Source organism: Tympanuchus pallidicinctus, unplaced genomic scaffold, assembly GCF_026119805.1.
Source record: "Tympanuchus pallidicinctus isolate F22 unplaced genomic scaffold, pur_lepc_1.0 scaffold35, whole genome shotgun sequence".
NCBI lineage: Eukaryota > Metazoa > Chordata > Aves > Galliformes > Phasianidae > Tympanuchus > Tympanuchus pallidicinctus.
The window spans coordinates 2036283-2053394 of record NW_026294753.1 but is presented as its reverse complement, the minus strand read 5'-3'; the positions used below and the strand labels follow the sequence as shown (position 1 = coordinate 2053394).

Genomic DNA, 17112 nt, shown 5'->3' with positions numbered 1-17112 from the left:
CATCCCATTAGCCTAATGAAAAAAAGGGAGCCGGCACCTGGAACAAAGCTGCCGACTCTTGGCGAGTGCTCTGGCTCGGCCATGCTGGGCCGTGGGGCCCCCCCTTTCTTCCCCTTCCCTTCCTTCCCTTCCCTTTCCCTCCGCCGCCCCGGCCGCTGCCTCCGAGCATCCTCCCACCGAGGGGTACGCGCCGTCCCCGTGGCTGGTGCTCGCAGCCCCCGGTTGGAGACCCCCGGGGGGCACCGCCGCTACTGGGGGGGGTAGGCGGCCCCCAGTGCCGCAGCGGCGCTGCCCGGGTGTCGGTGCCGGGCGGAGCGATGTCCCCGCGTCTCTGGGGCTGGGAGCGCGGAGCCTGAAGGATTAGAGGAAACATTGCCAAACAAACCAGGCTGTGCCGGAACCAATTAGCCTCCAGCAGGCAGAGTTTCAGATGCTGTTATTTCTGCCTCTTCTCTTTCTCTGCCTCCTTCTGTCTCCCTCTCTCCCCCTTTTCCCCCTCCCCGGCCCTCCCCAGCCCCTCCTGCCCGCCCCCAACATCTCTGCCGTCTCCATTCCTCTCCGTGTCGGAGCTTGTTTTGGGCACTGGCTTTGGAGTGAGTCATGCCGCGCGTAGGGGATTTTAAAAGCTTTCTGCTGTCGCTGGGAGCCGGTTTGGGCTGCTCTGACACTGGGGGTGGAGCGCGGCGCGGTGCAGACAGCCCTCGTCTGGGGAGCCCAAAAATCCCCCCGAACCGCCGGGGTCCCGCGGCCCCACGTCGGGGCCAACCTCGGCCACCCCAGCCAGCGGCTGAGTCACAGCCGAAAACTTTCGGAACCGTTGGAGCTTCCTCTGCGAGGCCCCTGGGCGAGGAAGTGGGCTGCCGGGGCGTCGAAGCTGCGGGGCCGGGCGCGCAGGCGCGGAAAGTGGGAGCCGGGGCTGAAAGCGTGGGAGATTTCGGAGATTTCCGAGGTTTCGGAGATTTGGGGAGATATCGGAGATCGGTCGGAGATGGTGGAGATTTCCACCCTCCGCCAGCCCCGGGGTGGGGACCCCACGGCGTGACCCTCCCGCCGGTCTGCAGCTGGCTCCCTTCCTCCTCCTCCTCCTCCTCCTCCTCCTCGCCTTGAGCTGTGCTGCTGAGGGACTGCAGCTCCCGTGGATCAGGAGGAGATTTAGGTCAAGCGCTCGACTGAGTCGAAACAGCCATCTGTGTGCGGAGGAAGCGGCCACCCAGAGCCCCGGAGCGGCTGCCCCACCGGCGTCCCGCGCCCTCCCGGCCGGCACGCAGAGCCACCTTTGTCTGCAGCGAGCAAATAAACGGGGGAACAAATAATCACCCCTTCCCCCGCGCACCGCTTTCCTTCGCCCTCTGCTTCCATCGTCCTCCACCTCTGCCCGTTGGCATCGCTGGCAAGCGAAGGGGAAACCTGCCAGGGCGCGGGGCCGAGGTCGCGGTGCCCCGCTGCGGGACGCGGTGCGGTGCGAGGCCGGAGCCGATCGCAGTGCCGTGTGCGGGTGGGAGCGGCGGTGCTGGCGGTGCGCCCGGCTCTGGGGCTCGTGGGTTCCTGCAGGAACAGGGTGGAGCGGGAGGAGCTGGAGGAGCTGGTGTCATCCCGGCCGCAGCGCTGGAGAGGGCGGGGGTGCAGAGCCGCCCCCCGCGTGCCTCAGTTTCCCCCCACGGGGGGAGCGGCTGGGAGACGCGTGCGGTTTGCAGGCAGTGCTCCCAACCCCCCCCGGGCTGGGGGCGGCCCCGAGCTCTCCTGCTCCCCACCTGCACGCTTCTTCTCGCTTTCTCTGTTTCCTTCCGGAGCTTTTTTGCTCACCGGTGTTTCCCGGCGCACACACCCAGCGTGCGGGGAGAGGAAACGGCACCAGGGAGGCCGGGGGGGCTCCCAGCCCTGCGCGGTGCAGCTGTGGGGGGTTGGGGGGGGTCCCGGCCCTTCGCACCCCTGCATGAGGAGCTTTGCCCAGCCCTGCCGCCCATTCATCCAGCCGCGTTCGTGGGGATGAAACGTGGGGTGAGCAGTGGGGTTTTTGGAGGCGGTGATTTTGCCAGGGTGCGAGCCGGAGCGCGTGGTGCCGCGCAGCGCACAGCAGGAGGAGCAGAGCTGCGAGCTCAGCCTCTCCTCCTCCCTCCTCCCTTCGCTCTCGCACCGCAGCCACGTGCAGCCACCAGCAGGGCCACGCGGCGGCGCGGAGACAAGGCGTGTGGGTGCGGGGTGGGCTCCGACCGGGGGTCCCGTCCTCATTTCCCCACGGCCCCGCGCCCCCCGGGGGTGTCGGAGGGGGGCTGGTGGATGCCGGGAGTTCGGCGGTTCTTTATGGTCTCGGAGGGCTCCATTAATTCTTTAAATATCCAGCCTTTCCAGGTGGGTTTTGTTGAAAATTAATTTCCGGAGCTATTTTAATTTTGCTGTATTTAATTTGCTGTTTATTTTAATTAATTAACGTCGGGAAAATCTCTTCTCCCGAAGCATTCCGCAGCCGGCTGGGGTAGAGGTGAGAGCAGGGGGTGCCGGGGGAGCACCCACCCCATCCCCATAGCACCCACCTGTCCCTGCAGCACCCACGAGGCCACAGCCCAGCACTGCGTGGCAGGAGGGGACGGGCAGCGCCAGGCTGTGTGGTGCAGCCGAGCACCGTGGGTACGGATATGGGGAGGTGGTGAGTGGGGACCCTGCCCAGCTCCATCCCTGGCCCTGGGGGCTTGCTGCTGGCTCCCCCGGGATGGTTGGGATGGTTGGGATGGTTGAGATGGTTGCTGTTGTCTGGGAGGTGGGTTGGGTGCAGCTGGCTGCTGCTTTTCTCCCTTCCGTTCTCACTGCCCGCCCTGGCGGTGTGGTGTCGGGGCACCCATTGTGTGGCACTGTGGCCTTGCTGTGCCAAACGGCACCGTGATGCTTCCAGAGCCCCCTGGTGTGCTGGGATGTGGGGCAGGGCTCGGCCTCGCGCTGAGCATCCCACACCCGGCCAACCCTGCTGGGAAGAGCAGTGCTGGGGCGGCTGAACCCCGTGCCAAGGCCGGGAGGGGGGGGGTAGGAAGAGGGGGGGTGGGGAGGGGGGAAGGGACCGAGCCGCCTTCCTCCAGATCAAGGCCTCTGGTCTCTTGCATGTCTAGACACTGCCACACACACCTAATGTGGTTCTTGGCAGCGGCCGCGCTGCTCTCCCGAGGTTAATTGCTGCGCGCAGCAGTGCAGCACATCGCCGGGCTGTGCTCTGCCCCGGGGACACCCGTGGGCCCCGCGCCCACCCCCAACCCCCCCCCGGGTGCCAGGGAGATGGGAGGGGTGCACGGGGCGGCACGCAGCGGGGCGGCTGGGATGCAGGGGTGAGGAGGAGCGGGGATGGCTGTGGGATGGGGCTGGGAGAACGTGCGCAGAGCAGAGAAGAGTTAACAGCCCCGGGAGATGCCGCACGGCCTCTCCCTGCTCACAGCCTCGTGGTCTTGGCAAGGCGGCCGGGTAGATAAGGGGAAGCGCGACGGGGGGAGCCGGACAAAGGCAGAGCCTTATTCAGCCTGCGTGGCCGGATCCAGGCTCCGGAACGGGAGCTGCAGAGCAGGGCCTGGGGTGGGGAGGGCCATTCATCCTGCAGCTGAGCATCTGCTGCGAGCACTGGGTGCGCCGGGGGGGTGCTGGCACCCCCAGATGTGACACACAAGCCCTGCACGGGAGCTCAGGATGGATGGAAACCGGACAGAACCCGCGTCCGTCTGCGTGTGCTGTGTGCAGAGCAGCTCCTTCCCAGCCCCGTGGCACCGCTTTTGGTGTCTGGCAGTGCAAAAGTGGGGATGGGAAGCGGTGGTGTCACCCAAAGGCACATGGAGGGAGGGGGAAGCAGTGTTGGTGGGTGGAGAGATCCCCTGGTGCTTCTTCCCCCGCAGTGCCCAGCCCTGGGACCTGCCCTGCATGGCATCCCTGGGGAACCGGGCGAAGGTTTCGTTCCGAGCTGTGTTTTGGTTTGGGGTTTCGTCATGTTTTCATGGCAGGGAATTTCCGTTCCTAACCAAAGATGAGGGGGAAAAAAAAAAAAAGAAAGAAAAAAAAGAAAGAAGAAGAAGAAAAAAAACCTGCCTTGAATTTTGGCCAAAAAAATGGGATGTTTCCATTCTTGTTTTGGCTTTTGGCAGCCCCAAACTGCAGCCAATGGAAGAAACTGTCTTTGTGGAAATGCTGCTGGCCTCCTTTGCGTGCGCCACGGCCGTGGCACAGCCCTTTCCTGCCCCTGTGGCCAAGCAGTGTGGGGAGCCAGGGGGGGTTTGGGTTGGGGGGGGAGTTGCAGAGGGAGAAACTCGCAGGGAGCGCGAGAAGGAGCGCAAACCTCCCTGAGCAGCGCAGGGAACCGTTCTGTTTGGGTCCAGCTCTCTCCTCCCCACAGCTCTGCTGAATCCGCCTCGCGTTGCTCTCTGCCTGTTCTGCAAAGGACATTGCCATGAGAACGGGATCTTTGTTTGGTGGGGAGCATCGACATGAAGCAGGCGAGCGGCTGCAAGGACACTGGTGGCACGGAGCGCGCGGTTCCCACTTGTCCTTGCAGTGGTTGCTCTCTCCTCCCCAGCTGGCGATGGAGCCACGTTTTGCTGTGCCTCGCCGTGCATCACCTCCCCTCCCGGCGCAGCCGTTCCAGTGCCACCCTGCTCCGTGCTCCGGCTTTCGGGGTCCCTGTTGGGTGGGATTTGCAGAAGCAGCAGCCTCTGCAGTGCTTAAACGAGGTTGCTTTTTTTCCCCTCCCAATCCGTGCTAGGAAGAATTACAGTAGCCCAGGCATCTGTTCTGGCAGAGCCCAGCTAAAGAGCTTGTCCTGGGCTTGGCAACCCAGGCAGCGCAGCCGGCAGCTCGTCCAAGGGCAGCCTTGGCGGATGCGGAGCAGTGGGTTGACATTGCAGGAGGAAGAGGAGCCCTGCAGTGCCGGCCCCGTGCCCCTCTCCTCCTGCCATAGTGGTACTGGCTGCGGGGAGCTGCCCACCCCCACGGGCGCTGTGCTGCGGTGCGAGGGGCTCAGCGGACGCGGCTGTCTATGGGGAGTGGGAATGGGGGGTGAGGCTGGGCGCTTGGCTGTCGGGCTGCCAGCTGCCCCCGGCTGGGCATGGATGGTGGGGGCTGGAACAGCCTCCCCTGCTCGGAGGGCAGGGTTTGGCCCGCTTGTGTGCATGCTAAGGGCACGGAGGATGGCTTGTGCCGTGCTCTGTGCGTGCCTGAGGCAGAGGGAGAGCCAGGAGCCGAGGGGCTGGGGGACAGGAGTGGGTCCCAGTGAGCTCTAGGGGACCCACGGGGCTCCTCGGCGCTGTGGTGACACCCAAACCTGCATCACCTTTTGGTGCCGTTCCCCACTGCAGTTATATTTCATGCTGTGGACGCGGTGACAGCATGGGGCTGAATCCCCGGCACCGCACACCCCCTGCCCCGCCGTGCCCCCCCTCCGTGCCCAGGCCTGCGAGCACAACTGCGGCGCGGGTAATTAGCAGTAAATCTCCGTCTCTGCTAATCAGCCGAAGGGAGCTGGGCTTGGCGGCGGCTCTCCTGCAGCACAGGGGAGGGTCGGGGTCGGAGCAGCCTTCGCAGAGCTGCGGTGTTTGCAGCCGGCGCGCAGCGCTGCACCGTGTCACCGTGTCACCGCGTTGGCTGCAGCATCTTCGGCCCCGGAGCGGCTCCGGCAGGGCAGAGCAGAGCCGGGCGCGGAGCTGGAGCGTGGCAACCGCAGATGGGATCGTTAGCGGTGCTAAAATCACCCGGCCCCTATTAAAAACCCGGCGCAGCACCGCGAGCGCGCCTCACCGATTCCCTCCGCGATGTTTCCTGCCCTTCATCCCAGCCAGGGCAGGGCGGAGTGCCCGTCGGAACCCCGCGTCTCCCGGCCCGTGTTCCCCCCTTTCCCCCCCACGGCACGGATTCTGCCTCCCTTCCACCGACCCCGCGGGGTTCCCCCCCCCACCACGGCGCAGGGCGCACCCCAGCCCGGCCCCCGCGCCGCAATCCCTGCGATTTCCTATTTCTCTCTCCTGTTTGCTTTCTGAACTGCAGTAACCACAAGAGGGAAGTTGCAGAGCGGTGCACCGGGAAGGGGAGCGGAGAGGAGCAGCACCGCATCGCCACCGGGGGCTGCGGGCACCCCGTTCCCACGCCCGAGCCCCCCGCAGCCCCTTCCCCGCACCCCTGCGCTCAGTGTGGCCGTGAGTGGGGGGCCGGGTCGAAGCCACCGGAGGGGCTCGGGCCCCCCAGCGCCGATCGATCGCTTTTCTCGCTCCCTTTCTCTCTCTTTCTCTTTCTCTCTCTCTTTTTTTTTTTTTTTCTGTTTGTTTGCAGCCGCTTGAGGGCTCTTGTGATGAATCCAGCCTGGACAGATTTCAAGAGCAGCTGAAACGCAGCCCGTTGTGGGGGTGGGAGTGGGAGGTTAGCAGGGCCCGGTCAGCACCAGAATGCAAAATGGTGCAGCGCACCGCGGGGACCGCAGAGGGGACAGCACCGCGTCCCCAAAGCTGTTGGCACGGTGCGACGCAGCGGGGCCGCGGCGCGGGGCCGGGCTCGGCTCCAAGCATCCCATAATATGACAGCCGCCCGATGGCCTCGGCGAGGTCACACCTGCGCGGGGCTCCAGGTGCCGTCCGTCGGGGAGAGGGCGGCCTTCGAGCGCCGTGAAATGGCGGATCTGTAATAAAACGAGGAAGGGGCGGAGGGAACCCTTCCAAAAAACAGCGGGAGCCGCAGAAAGGGGGAAAGGAGCGCGAGCGTCGCCCCGAGCCCCGGCAGCACCCAGCCGGCTGCCAGCAACGGCACCCGAAGGGGGACCCGCGGCCGCACCCAGGGGAGCGAGAGCCCAAAAGGCAGAGCCTCGGCTGCGGCGGTGCTGCGCTGGGTGCTGCGCTGGGTGCTGCGCCGCGATCCGTGCAGCTGCGGGGCCGGGAGGCAGCAGGGCGCCTGCGCGCGTGCACGGGTGTGCGTACGAGTGTGTTGCGCACGCAGGAGGAATAATTAGTTCCTACTCCGGCACTTCTCACTCAAAGTGCTTTTTAAAAGCCTCCATTCATTAGGCTGCACGGCTCCCCTGGGGTGCCATGTCCTGGTTCTCTCCCCGCTCCGGCTCCCCGCCACCCTTCCCCGGTGCCAAAATGGGGGTCCTGAGACGGGGAGCTCCGGCGGCGCTGGGAAAGCCCAGGTGGGGCTGCGGGGCCGATGGCTGCACGTGGGTGTCCGTGGGGTGGGACGGCTCCCGGCACCGCCGCGTTGCTGTGAAGTTCTCCGTAAGGCCGAGCCGGGAGATGGGAAGGAGGGCGAGGAGGGGAGGCGCCTCGGCGGGGTCACCGCCGCCTCCCTGTGCCGCTGACCGCAGCAGCGCACGGCGAGGCCGCCAAGCGGAGCGTGGCACTGCGTGTCCCCAACACCCGCCGCGATTTGGGCTCCCGAGGTGGGAGCGTGGGGGATGTCAGAGCGCCCCGTGTCCCCGAAGCACGGTGTGTGCGCGTGCCCGCCGGCTGGGGGGTGGCAGGCGCTGGCGGAGGGCCCCCGTGCAAACCCTAACCTTATTTTCCCAGGTCCGACGCCAGTTTCCATGGAAACAGCCGGGAGCAGAAACGGGAACCAGAATCCAGAAACGCGAAGCCTCGAGCTCCCCGCTCGCCTTCCTGGATTCCTGCTCCCAGCAGCCCTGGGATGTGGGATTTGGGACGTGGGGGTGGCCCGCGGGGTTGGGGGGGGCGGCTCTGGGTTCAGGGTGCCGCCGTGGGGCGCAACGTGGGGCAGGGTGCCGGCGACGCGCGGCGCCCGGGCGGTGATGCGCAGCACTGGGTGCAGGCAGGCTGGGACGACAGCTGTGCACATCTGCACGTCGGGGCGTCGCACGCTGCTGCACCCACGTGTGCACCGTGTGGCTGCAGAGCTGGGCGGTGCTGCATTGCTGTTCTGTGCTGCTGGCACACGGGGGGACCCGGAGACCGCAGGCGCCGAGCGTCCCCTGGAGCCGCCGGCCGAGCGCCGTGGGGCGCTGCAGGCACAGCCGGCACTGTGCTCTGGGGGGGCTCCGGGGGGCGCATCCCCCTCACGCCGTGCCGCGCCGAGGGCCTGGGGAGCGCAGAGCTGCCCGGGGCTGATGGCACCTCGTGGGCATCGCTGCGTCCCCGGGGGGCGTCCCAAAGGGTGGCTGAGCTCTGCCCTGCTGCCCGCAGGGTGGGACGGTGACACTGCACGGCTGCATCCCCCCCGCCCGGCCCGACACCATTGTGTGTGCACGCCGTAATGCATCATTTACAGACGGACAGGTATTAAGATACATTATGGATAACTCGCAGAGAGAGACGCTATTAATAATACAGACACATACAGAGGGAAGAAAGTGCACACTTGATTTCCATGCTGCTACCAGGAGTTGTGAGGCTGCTCTGGCTGCCTCTTCCCACACGTGACTGCAACACAGTGGGTAGCTGACAGCCCAGAGAGCCTGGCTCGGGGCCAGGAAAAAGCAGAAAACACAATGTCTGTGCATATCCTCTCTCTTAAAATAACACTCCAACACCGTCTGAGACGAATTAAAATAAGATCAGGAGCGGTCTCGCGGAGAGAGGGAGACAGAGGGAAAGGCAGGAGGGGAACGGCCAGGGCTGGGCTGCTCAGCGCCGTCACCGCCAGCGAGGGGAGGGAGGAGGGGGCTCACTTCGCAGGAGTTGAAAATAAAAAGGGAGAGAAGGAGCGGCGAGCAGAGAGCAAATCCCCGGCGGCTGCGGGGAGGGGAGAGATTCCTGTGCCGTCGTGTGCGCGGGATGTCCAGCACATGTCTGTCCTTTGGAGGGGAGCCTTGGCAGGGCGGGGGATGCAGCCTGCATGATGGAGAGCATCAGGAATTTCCTGCAGCTGAGGAACACACCAACGAGCAGAGTGCAAGGGAGAGCGGAGGGGAGCGGGGTGCCGGGGGGAGCGGGGCGGGCAGCGGGCAGGGGGCTGCGGGCGCGGAGCTGGGGGGGGGGACGGTGCTGGATGGGGGGGGGTTCCATCTGCGTTGCATTGGGTTGGGGGTTTTTCTTCTTTTCCGTTGGCTGTTGGGAAGCTGATGGTGCCCTGCGGAGCAGCCCCGCCGCCCTGCCCTCCCCTCCCAGCGCGGCTTCGGGATATTTTGGGGCTTTTACGTCTTTCCTCCCTTCTTTCCCCCCCGGTTCTCTGGCGCGGCGCCGGGGGACGCGGGGTCGACGACGTTGGGGCGTGAGGACGGGGCTGCATCCCGCATCCCACATCCTGTTTGCCACATCCCGCATCCCCTGTCTCGTACCCCGTACCCCGCATCCCCCGTCCCACCGGCTCAGATCTGGGGGTCGGGGCGCACTCGGGGGCAGCAAAAGCGACCGTCACACGTGCACGCAGTTTGCAGAGGAGCTCTTCTTCGCTCTCCCTCCTCTTCCTCTCGGGTCGGGTTCACCCCGTCCCGGTGAGGCACTGCGGCCAGGTGCAGGCTGACCTCTCCCTCCCGCAGCCCCCCCGCAGCCATCCAGGCCGGCTCGCACTCCCTGGGGACGCTGTGGGGCCGGAGGGGAGGAGAGATCAGAGGGGGCATCGAGCACTGCCGGAGCCAGGTAGCCAGAAGGTCGCACTGAAAATCTGGAAGTGGAGTTCGTAGCTCGGCAGAGCGCTGCGGAGCTGCCTTGCTTTAGGGCAGAGAGGAGAGGGAGGAGGAGGAGGAGGAGGAGGAAGGTGCAGCGCGGGGCAGAGCGGTGTCCTCGCTGTGGGTGCGCGGCTCTGGGCGTTCCTGTGCCCCATAGCGGTGCTGTTTCTGGCTGCGCTCTGCAGAACGTTCCTAACGAAGCGGACGGGGGGCACTGGGGAAAGGAGGGGGTAAACGGGGGGGGGGGGGATGCAGAGCGCTGAGCATCACCGGCTTCCTCCCGTCTGCATCCATTCCGTGCCACGCGGCCCCCCGGCCCGGGGTGAGCCGTGACCCCACACCTGACGGGGCTGCGGGGCCTGGGGCTGCGCTGAGCTCATTAGCGGGCTCCAGCCTTCCCAGCGCAGGGGTCAGGGAGCGCAGCCCGGGGCAGGGGGGCACGGGGGGCTCGGGGCCGCGGGCGCTTTGTGTGGGCCGCTCCGGGGGCCCCCCCGGCCCTCCTGGCCCGGCACGGATGAGCTCTCCGGCCCTTTGCGTGACGGGAATCCGTCCCGGCCCCACTGCCGGCCCTTTGATCTCCAGCACCGGGGCCATGGGTTGCGTGGAGCGGCCCCGGTGCCCCCACCGTGGGACTCGGTGTCACCTTACCCGGGTGCGAACCGCGCGCTCGCCCCAAGCGTGGAGTATCTCATTAGCCATCTGCTAATTGTCCCCTCTGCAAAGTCACTCCGCGGGGGGATGAAGAGGGGAGGGGGGGTCCGTTCTGCCCGCGTTCCCCGCGCCCCCTCCCCGCTGCCCGCTCTCCCTGTGCCGCTTTGCAGGGCGGGCTGCGGCGAGCCCGAGCCTGGCATCTGCCGAATGTCACCTTACCCAGGCAGCCCGTGCTTCCCTGTCTCCATACCAACCGTTCTGCTCCAGCCACCTGCGGGGGGGGGGGGGGGGGGGAGGGAGGGTTGGGAGGATGGCAGGGAGCGCCTTTGGGGCGGAGGCGAGCTCTGTGCGCGCTCACAGCCTCCCCACAACTCTTCCCCCATCCCCAGCGGTGCCGTATCCCGTGCTATAAATCCGCTCCGTGCTCCTTGACCCGACCCGAGGCACGTGGGATGTGCGTGGGACTCGGGCTCGACCCCAAAGCGCATTCCTGCTCTGCGTGCCTCAGTTTCCCCAACCCCGTCCCGCCGCCTCCCCGCACCCCGCTGAGCCCCAGCGCAGCTGCAGCCTTTGGGGTTTGCTCATCTCTCTCCCCCCCCCCGACCCGCGCGGCCGGGGCCCCTTCCAGCAGCTCTGCACATTTTCCCGGACTGTCCCTTCTTCCCTGCGAGCAGATGTTCGCAGCTTCTTCCCCCCCCCCTCCTCCGACCCTCCACCCCCCTCCTCACGGCTGCAGCCATTGGGACGTCGCCGCCCGCGTCCCGCAGCCGAGCGCCGGCGCTTCGGGGTCGGGGACGGCAAACGGTGCGGCGCTCAGCCCCGAAGCGCGGCGAGGCCCCGGGCCGCACGGCGGAACGGAGCGGGATTCCAACGTGTGCGTGCGGGGCGCTGCCTCGGGGCCGGGCTGAGGCGTCGGGATCGTGTGGATTTGGGGTCCCCAGGATGTGGGATGCTGCAGCTTTTGGGATCCTGAGGATTTTGGATCCTGGAGCTTTTGGGGATCCTGAGGATTGGGATGCAGCAGCTTTTGGGATCATGAGGATTTGGGATGCTGGAGCATTTGGGATCCTGAGGATTTGGGATCCTGGAGCACTTGGGGATCCCAAGGGTTTGGGATGCTGGAAGATTTCGGGGTCCTGAGGATTTGAAACCCAGGAGGATTTGAGATGCTGGAACACTTCAGGATTTTGGAGCATTTGGGATTCTGGAATGTTTTGGGACCCTGAGGATTTGGGATCCTGGAGGATTTGGGATGCTGCAGTATTTGGGGATCGCAAGGATTTAGGATGCTGGAGTATTTTGGGGTCCTGAGGATTTGAGACCTGGGAGGATTTGGGATCCTGGAGCATTTGAGGATGCCAGGGATTTGGGATGTTTTAGCATTTGGGATGCTGGAAGATTTGGGAACCTGAGGATTTGGGACCCTGGAAGATTTGGGATGCTGGATCATTCAGGATGCTGGAGTATTTGGGTATCCCAAGGATTTGGGATCCTGGAGGATTTGGGATGCTGGAACATTTGGGGTGCTGGAGCATTTCAGGGGCTGCTGGAGCCTTCAGGGGGATGCTGGAACATCCAGGGAAATGCTGGAGCATTGGGGATGCTGCACGATTTGGGGTGGCTGTTTGGGGACGCTGTGCTGTGTGGGTGATGCTGGGGGGACTGAGGGGACATTGAGGCATTTGGGATTCTGAAGTTCTTGGGGGGATGCTGAAGTTTTGGGGGGATGCTGAAGTTCTTGGGGAGATGCTGAGGTTTTGGGGGATGCTGAAGTTTTGGGGGGATGCTGAAGTTTTGGGGGATGCTGAAGTTTTTGGGGAGATGCTGAAGTTTTGGGGGGATGCTGAAGTTTTTGAGGGATGCTGAAGTTCTTGGGGAGATGCTGAAGTTTTGGGGGATGCTGAAGTTCTTGGGGGGATGCTGAAGTTTTGGGGGATGCTGAAGTTTTTGGGGGATGCTGAAGTTTTGGGGGATGCTGAAGTTTTGGGGGATGCTGAAGTTTTGGGGGATGCTGAAGTTTTGGGGGATGCTGAAGTTTTGGGGGATGCTGAAGTTTTGGGGGATGCTGAAGTTTTTGGGGGATGCTGAAGTTTTTGGGGGATGCTGAAGTTCTTGGGGGATGCTGAAGTTTTGGGGGATGCTGCGCTATTTGGGGGCTGCTGGAGCACGCGGGTGGTGCTGCAGTATTTGGGGATGCGCGGTGCTGCTCTGCACTCTGTGCCAAGGGTGGCTGGAGGGGACTGGGGGCAGGAGGGGACGTGCACAGCCCCCGTGTGTGCACACGTGTGTGCAGGGCTCCGGCTGAGCCATGTGGCCGTGCAGTGGGATGGATGGACGGACAGATGGACGGATGGACGCGTCCCTCCTGGCCTGGAATTTCCCCCCGGCGCCTGAAGGAGGGACAGGAGCGAATTGACCTTCTCACCCCTTTTCCTATGGGGGGGCTGGGATCGGGGGCTGCTTCCTGCTCCGTCTCTCTCAGCACGGGTTCCATCCTGCTCTCGGAGGGGGGGGGACCCGTCTTAGGGGCTCTGCTCCGGCCCCATCTCCCCGCACCCCCCTCCCCTTCCTCATCCCCTCTCCCCATCTCAGCCTCCGGGCGCAGCGCCGCGCGGGGAGGAAGGTGGAAAATCGCTGGGAGGAAGGAGCCGAAGGCGGGAGTGATAAATATTGAAAGGGTGGGATTTCGATGTAGGCTGCAACAGCTGTGCTGGTTACAGTGTCACACTATCTCTCCACAGGTTTACTGACCCATTTCCATTCACACGGCTGCCAGTATCTTAGCAACTGCAACAGTCCCCCAAGAACAGGCGTATTGCCTGCTATTAGCGACTGCTGCAACTGTGTCAAGGTTAGCTCTCTCCTCCAGCCCTGCGGGGTCTGCAGGCTGCCCACCGCCCCACCGGGCTGTGCTGGGACCCCCCCTCCCTGCAGGCAACCCCCCTCTGGGCTCCCCCCGCAGCACAGCACCCAGCGGGGTGAGGCTGGGGGTCCCGTAGGTGGGCGCTGGGGTGGCTTTTGTGGGGAAACTGAGGCGCAGATGAGAATCTCCATCCCTCCATCGGGGCGCGTGGGTGCAGAGCCAGGCTGCTCCTTCTTGGCACCCCCAGGTCCCGCATCTTGCTGTGCCCCTCCTGCCCACCGCACAACGAGGGAAACTGAGGCAGGACCCCCCCAGAACCCAGCTCTGCGTGCTGGGACACCTGGGGTGCAGCCGGCCCCCCCCTCCCCCTGCCACCCCCCCGGCAGTGCTGCAGACAGCAGGCTCCACGCGAGCGCAGCCGCGGGGACGGCGGAGAGGGAAGCCACAAAAATGATTTAAGGGGCTGGCGGGATTGATTTATTAAGAACAATTAAAAGCGCTAAATACGCTTAGCTCAGCCAGACGCCGAGCAGAGAGCCTGGGGGGGGCGGGGGGAGCGGGGGGGAAGAGACCTGTCTGATGTATCCGGAGGGTGAGGCTGGCAGCGGGGGGGGGGGGGACCGGGTGGCACCGGCAGGATGGAGCAGACGGGGAGGGAGCAGAGCGCTGGGGGCTGGCGGCGTCCTGGGGCTCAGCACCCCCTGCTGGGTGTGCCCACGGGGATGGGTTTGCACCCAGAGCTGCGCTTGCACCCAGGGGTGGGTTTGCACCCAGGGATTTGGCACCCATCGATGAGTTTGCACCCAAGGATGGGTTTGCTTTCAGGGGTTTTGCACCCAGTGCTGGGTTTGCATCCAAAGATGGGTTCTCACCCGGGACCTGGTTTGCACCTGAGGTTTGCGTGCGGTGGGATGCGAGGAGGCAGGAGATCCCCAAGCAGTGCTGAAGATGAGGCAGTGCTTCCAGCCACTGCTGGCTGCGGGATGCCCAGTGCGCCCAGTGAGCTGCACTGGAGAGGCCTGCAGCGCTGACCTGGCACGCAGGGATGGAGCGGGGAGCATTGCAGCAATGTATGTCCCAAGGCTCAGGAAAGCCCAGCCTGTAGTACGAGGGGATGGGAGAGTCCCCGTGCTGCAGGGACCTGCCCAGGGCGCCCATCCCTGTAGCTGTGTGCGGTGGGAACGCAGCTTTGTCCCCATTCCTGCGTCCCCCCACCTATGGATGCTTACCAAAGTGCTCATCCCTGCCGTGAGCCCACCTTGGGGACAGCAGGGTGGGGTGGCATGGTGGGGGGTGGCATTTTTTGGGGGGGGGGGGGGGTGACTGTGGTGTTTTCCCATCCCAGCAGCAAGGTGCAGGGCTCACCCAAGGCACCCCCCATAGAGCTGCACCCCTTGGCTGGAGGGCTGGGATGCAGCCCTGTCCCACCTGCTGCTCACCACCGCTCTCCTCCTCAGCCCTGCACTGCTGCACATCCAGAGCCCACGTGCCCAAACCACAGACGCCCCCTGGGGGGTTGGGGGGGGAGGGGGCCAGCAGTGACCCCACGAGCTGCTTGGAGAGCTGCCACCGAACCCCACATCCCCAACCTCACTCAGGTGACAGCCGCTCCCTGCGGCGTCGCTCCGGCTGCCCAAGGGTTAACGAGACTTTGCTGCTCCTGCAGACAATTAGTGACATCTCTGCTGACAGCAGCACACTGAGCTGCCCGCCGCCTCCCCCCGCCTTTGCCCGCGCCCCCCGCACCCCACCATCGCCCGGCCTTCGCCCCGCGCCCCGCCGGCTGTTTGGGCTGCGGCACAACCGCAATCCGGCGCAGCAGCAGCTCCCCTCGCTGCCCTCTGACCCGCTGTTGCTGTGGAAACTGCATCCGACATAGGATTATGGTGCCTCAATTTGCAGGCTCCAAAGTCTTCCCCCCCCCCACCCCCCCTCTCCCCGAAAGCCAGATCGTGGCGAGGGGGGGGACTGGATTTATACCCCCCTCTCCGATCCCCCCCGCACCAGACACGCACAGACACTCCAAAAAAGGAGGCGCTCGGGGTTGGGAGCTCAGGGCTGGGTGATGGAGGAGAGTGGCGTGCCGTGATGGTGCCAAAGGTGCTGTGGCATCGCCGTGAGGCTGTCGGTTCCCCCCTCTGGTACCCATGAGCATCACCTCCCCACATCCCCCATCCCCACATCCCCCAGCCCTTCCACCCCAATCCCTGCGTCCTCCATGCCTGCATCCCTTCATCCCGCATCCACGTATCCCCTATCCCCGTGTCCCCCATCCCCACATCCCCCAGCCCTTAATTCCCCATCCCTGCACCCCCTATCCCCACATCCCCCATCCTCACATCCCCTATCCCCACACTCCCCATCCCTTCATCCTCCATCCCTCTGTCCCTCATCCCCACATCCTCCATCCCTGCACCTCCCATCCATTCATCCCCCATTCAACCCTTAATTCCACATCCTTGCATCCCCCATCCCTATTTCCCACATCCCCACTATCCCTGCATCCCCCATCCCTATGTTCCCTATCCCTTCGTCCCCCATCCCAGTATCTCTCATCCCTGCATCCCCCATCCCTCCATCCCCCATCCTTCCATCCCCCATCCCCACAGCCCCCATCCCTGCATCCCAAGGGTTTGGGGTACCAGGAGATGAGCCACACAGAGCCCCTCTGCCATCTTCCCTCAAAACACCCCGAGGAAAGAGATTGGCCCCAAGGGCCCGGCCCCAACCCTGTGTCCCCCACACCTTTGGGGTGGCACCCAGCGGAGTTGGGCTCCCAGCACCCCATGGCGCCCCATTGGCGCGGCAGGGATGGATGGGTGCTCGTCCCCCCGGGTTTGGGGGAAGGGGTGCGTGGGGGAGAGCGCAGTCCGTTTTGGGAGCTCTGTGGGCTGCGTTTGTGTCTCAGCATCTCTCCCTGCCACCCGGGGAGGTAGGAGCTGAATTAATCGCGATCAATTAGTGCTGCTTGCAGTCACCGGTCCCTCCCTGCACCAGCTTTGTGCCGGCACGGGGGGCCGGGGGGGGGGGAGGGGACCCTCCGCACCCAGCGTTCGCCCCATGGTCGGGGACAGGGGACACGTGGGGACAGCAGAGCGAGCCGTGGGGACGCTTTGGAACGCGGCCACGGGTGCTCTCGGAGGGGGCGGCGATGCGTGGGGACGCGTGGGTCCCTCACAGCCCCACTGCTGCCAGCCCCACAGCGGGGCGGCGGGGGTCCGGATCCTGCAGTATACTGCAGCAAACGCCCTGCAATCTGCATCCGAATGAGTCCCACCTTCCTTCCCCCGCAACGTGCTGCCCTGGGCTACAGCTAATCTATTGTGCGCTGGGCTGCAGCCAGCACAAGCTGCAATACAGTAAATCCTTCTGCAGTATCCTGCAAGGGGACCGAGCCCAGCCGCAGCCGCTGCTCCTCCCAGACAAAGCCGGGGGCCCACGCAGGGCCGGGGCGCAGCGCTGCGCCCTCACCGGGGATGGGGACGTGGGGTGGCATCGGGTGTCACCGTGCTGGTGAGAACTCGGCCACCTCCTCTGGGGTGGGAAGTTCCCCAGGGACTTTTGGAGGGACTTTCGGCCCTGTGGGATGTCCCCGCGTCGCTGCAGTCCCCCCGGGCCGTAACGCAGGGCTCGGCGTTCCAGCTCTGCGCCTCAGTTTCCCCACCAGGATGGGCTCCCCGTGCTGCTCGCCCTCCTCCTGCCCCGTGCCCGTGGTTTTGGTGCGGGTTTTGCCGTCGGTGCCCACGGTGCCGTCGTTGTTACTGGGATGGTGTGGGGCTCTGCTGTGCCGGACCCGTCTTTGGAGAGCGAGGCATCCTTCAAAGGGAAGGAGCTCCGTCACCGCCCCACAGCAGCTGCGTTCTCCTCAATTAGAAGAGGTAATGAAGCAATTTATGGGCATCTACAAAGTGATGTGTGAGTGACAGGCTGTGTACGATCCGCGCCGGGGCTCTGCCGGCAAGTTGCGTTCTTCCAATTTTAATGGAATGCTCCCAGTGAAGGGGGGGAGAGGGGGGGGGGGGCACACGTGGAT

The 17112-nt window shown here is 65.0% G+C and overlaps 1 protein-coding gene across 5 annotated transcripts in view; it reads left to right on the top strand.

Moving 5' to 3' along the window:
* Positions 1 to 17112, top strand: part of AHDC1 (AT-hook DNA binding motif containing 1) — a 44763-nt gene that overhangs the window by 13743 nt on the left and 13908 nt on the right. Inside the window, exon 2 of one of the 5 annotated variants that reach the window (XM_052699107.1) lies at positions 12958 to 13067. The exons of the other annotated variants lie outside the window; for them this stretch is intronic. The gene's annotated coding sequence lies outside the window, so the exon portion shown is untranslated. The remainder of the gene's footprint in view (positions 1 to 12957; positions 13068 to 17112) is intronic. 5 annotated transcript variants of the gene reach the window in all.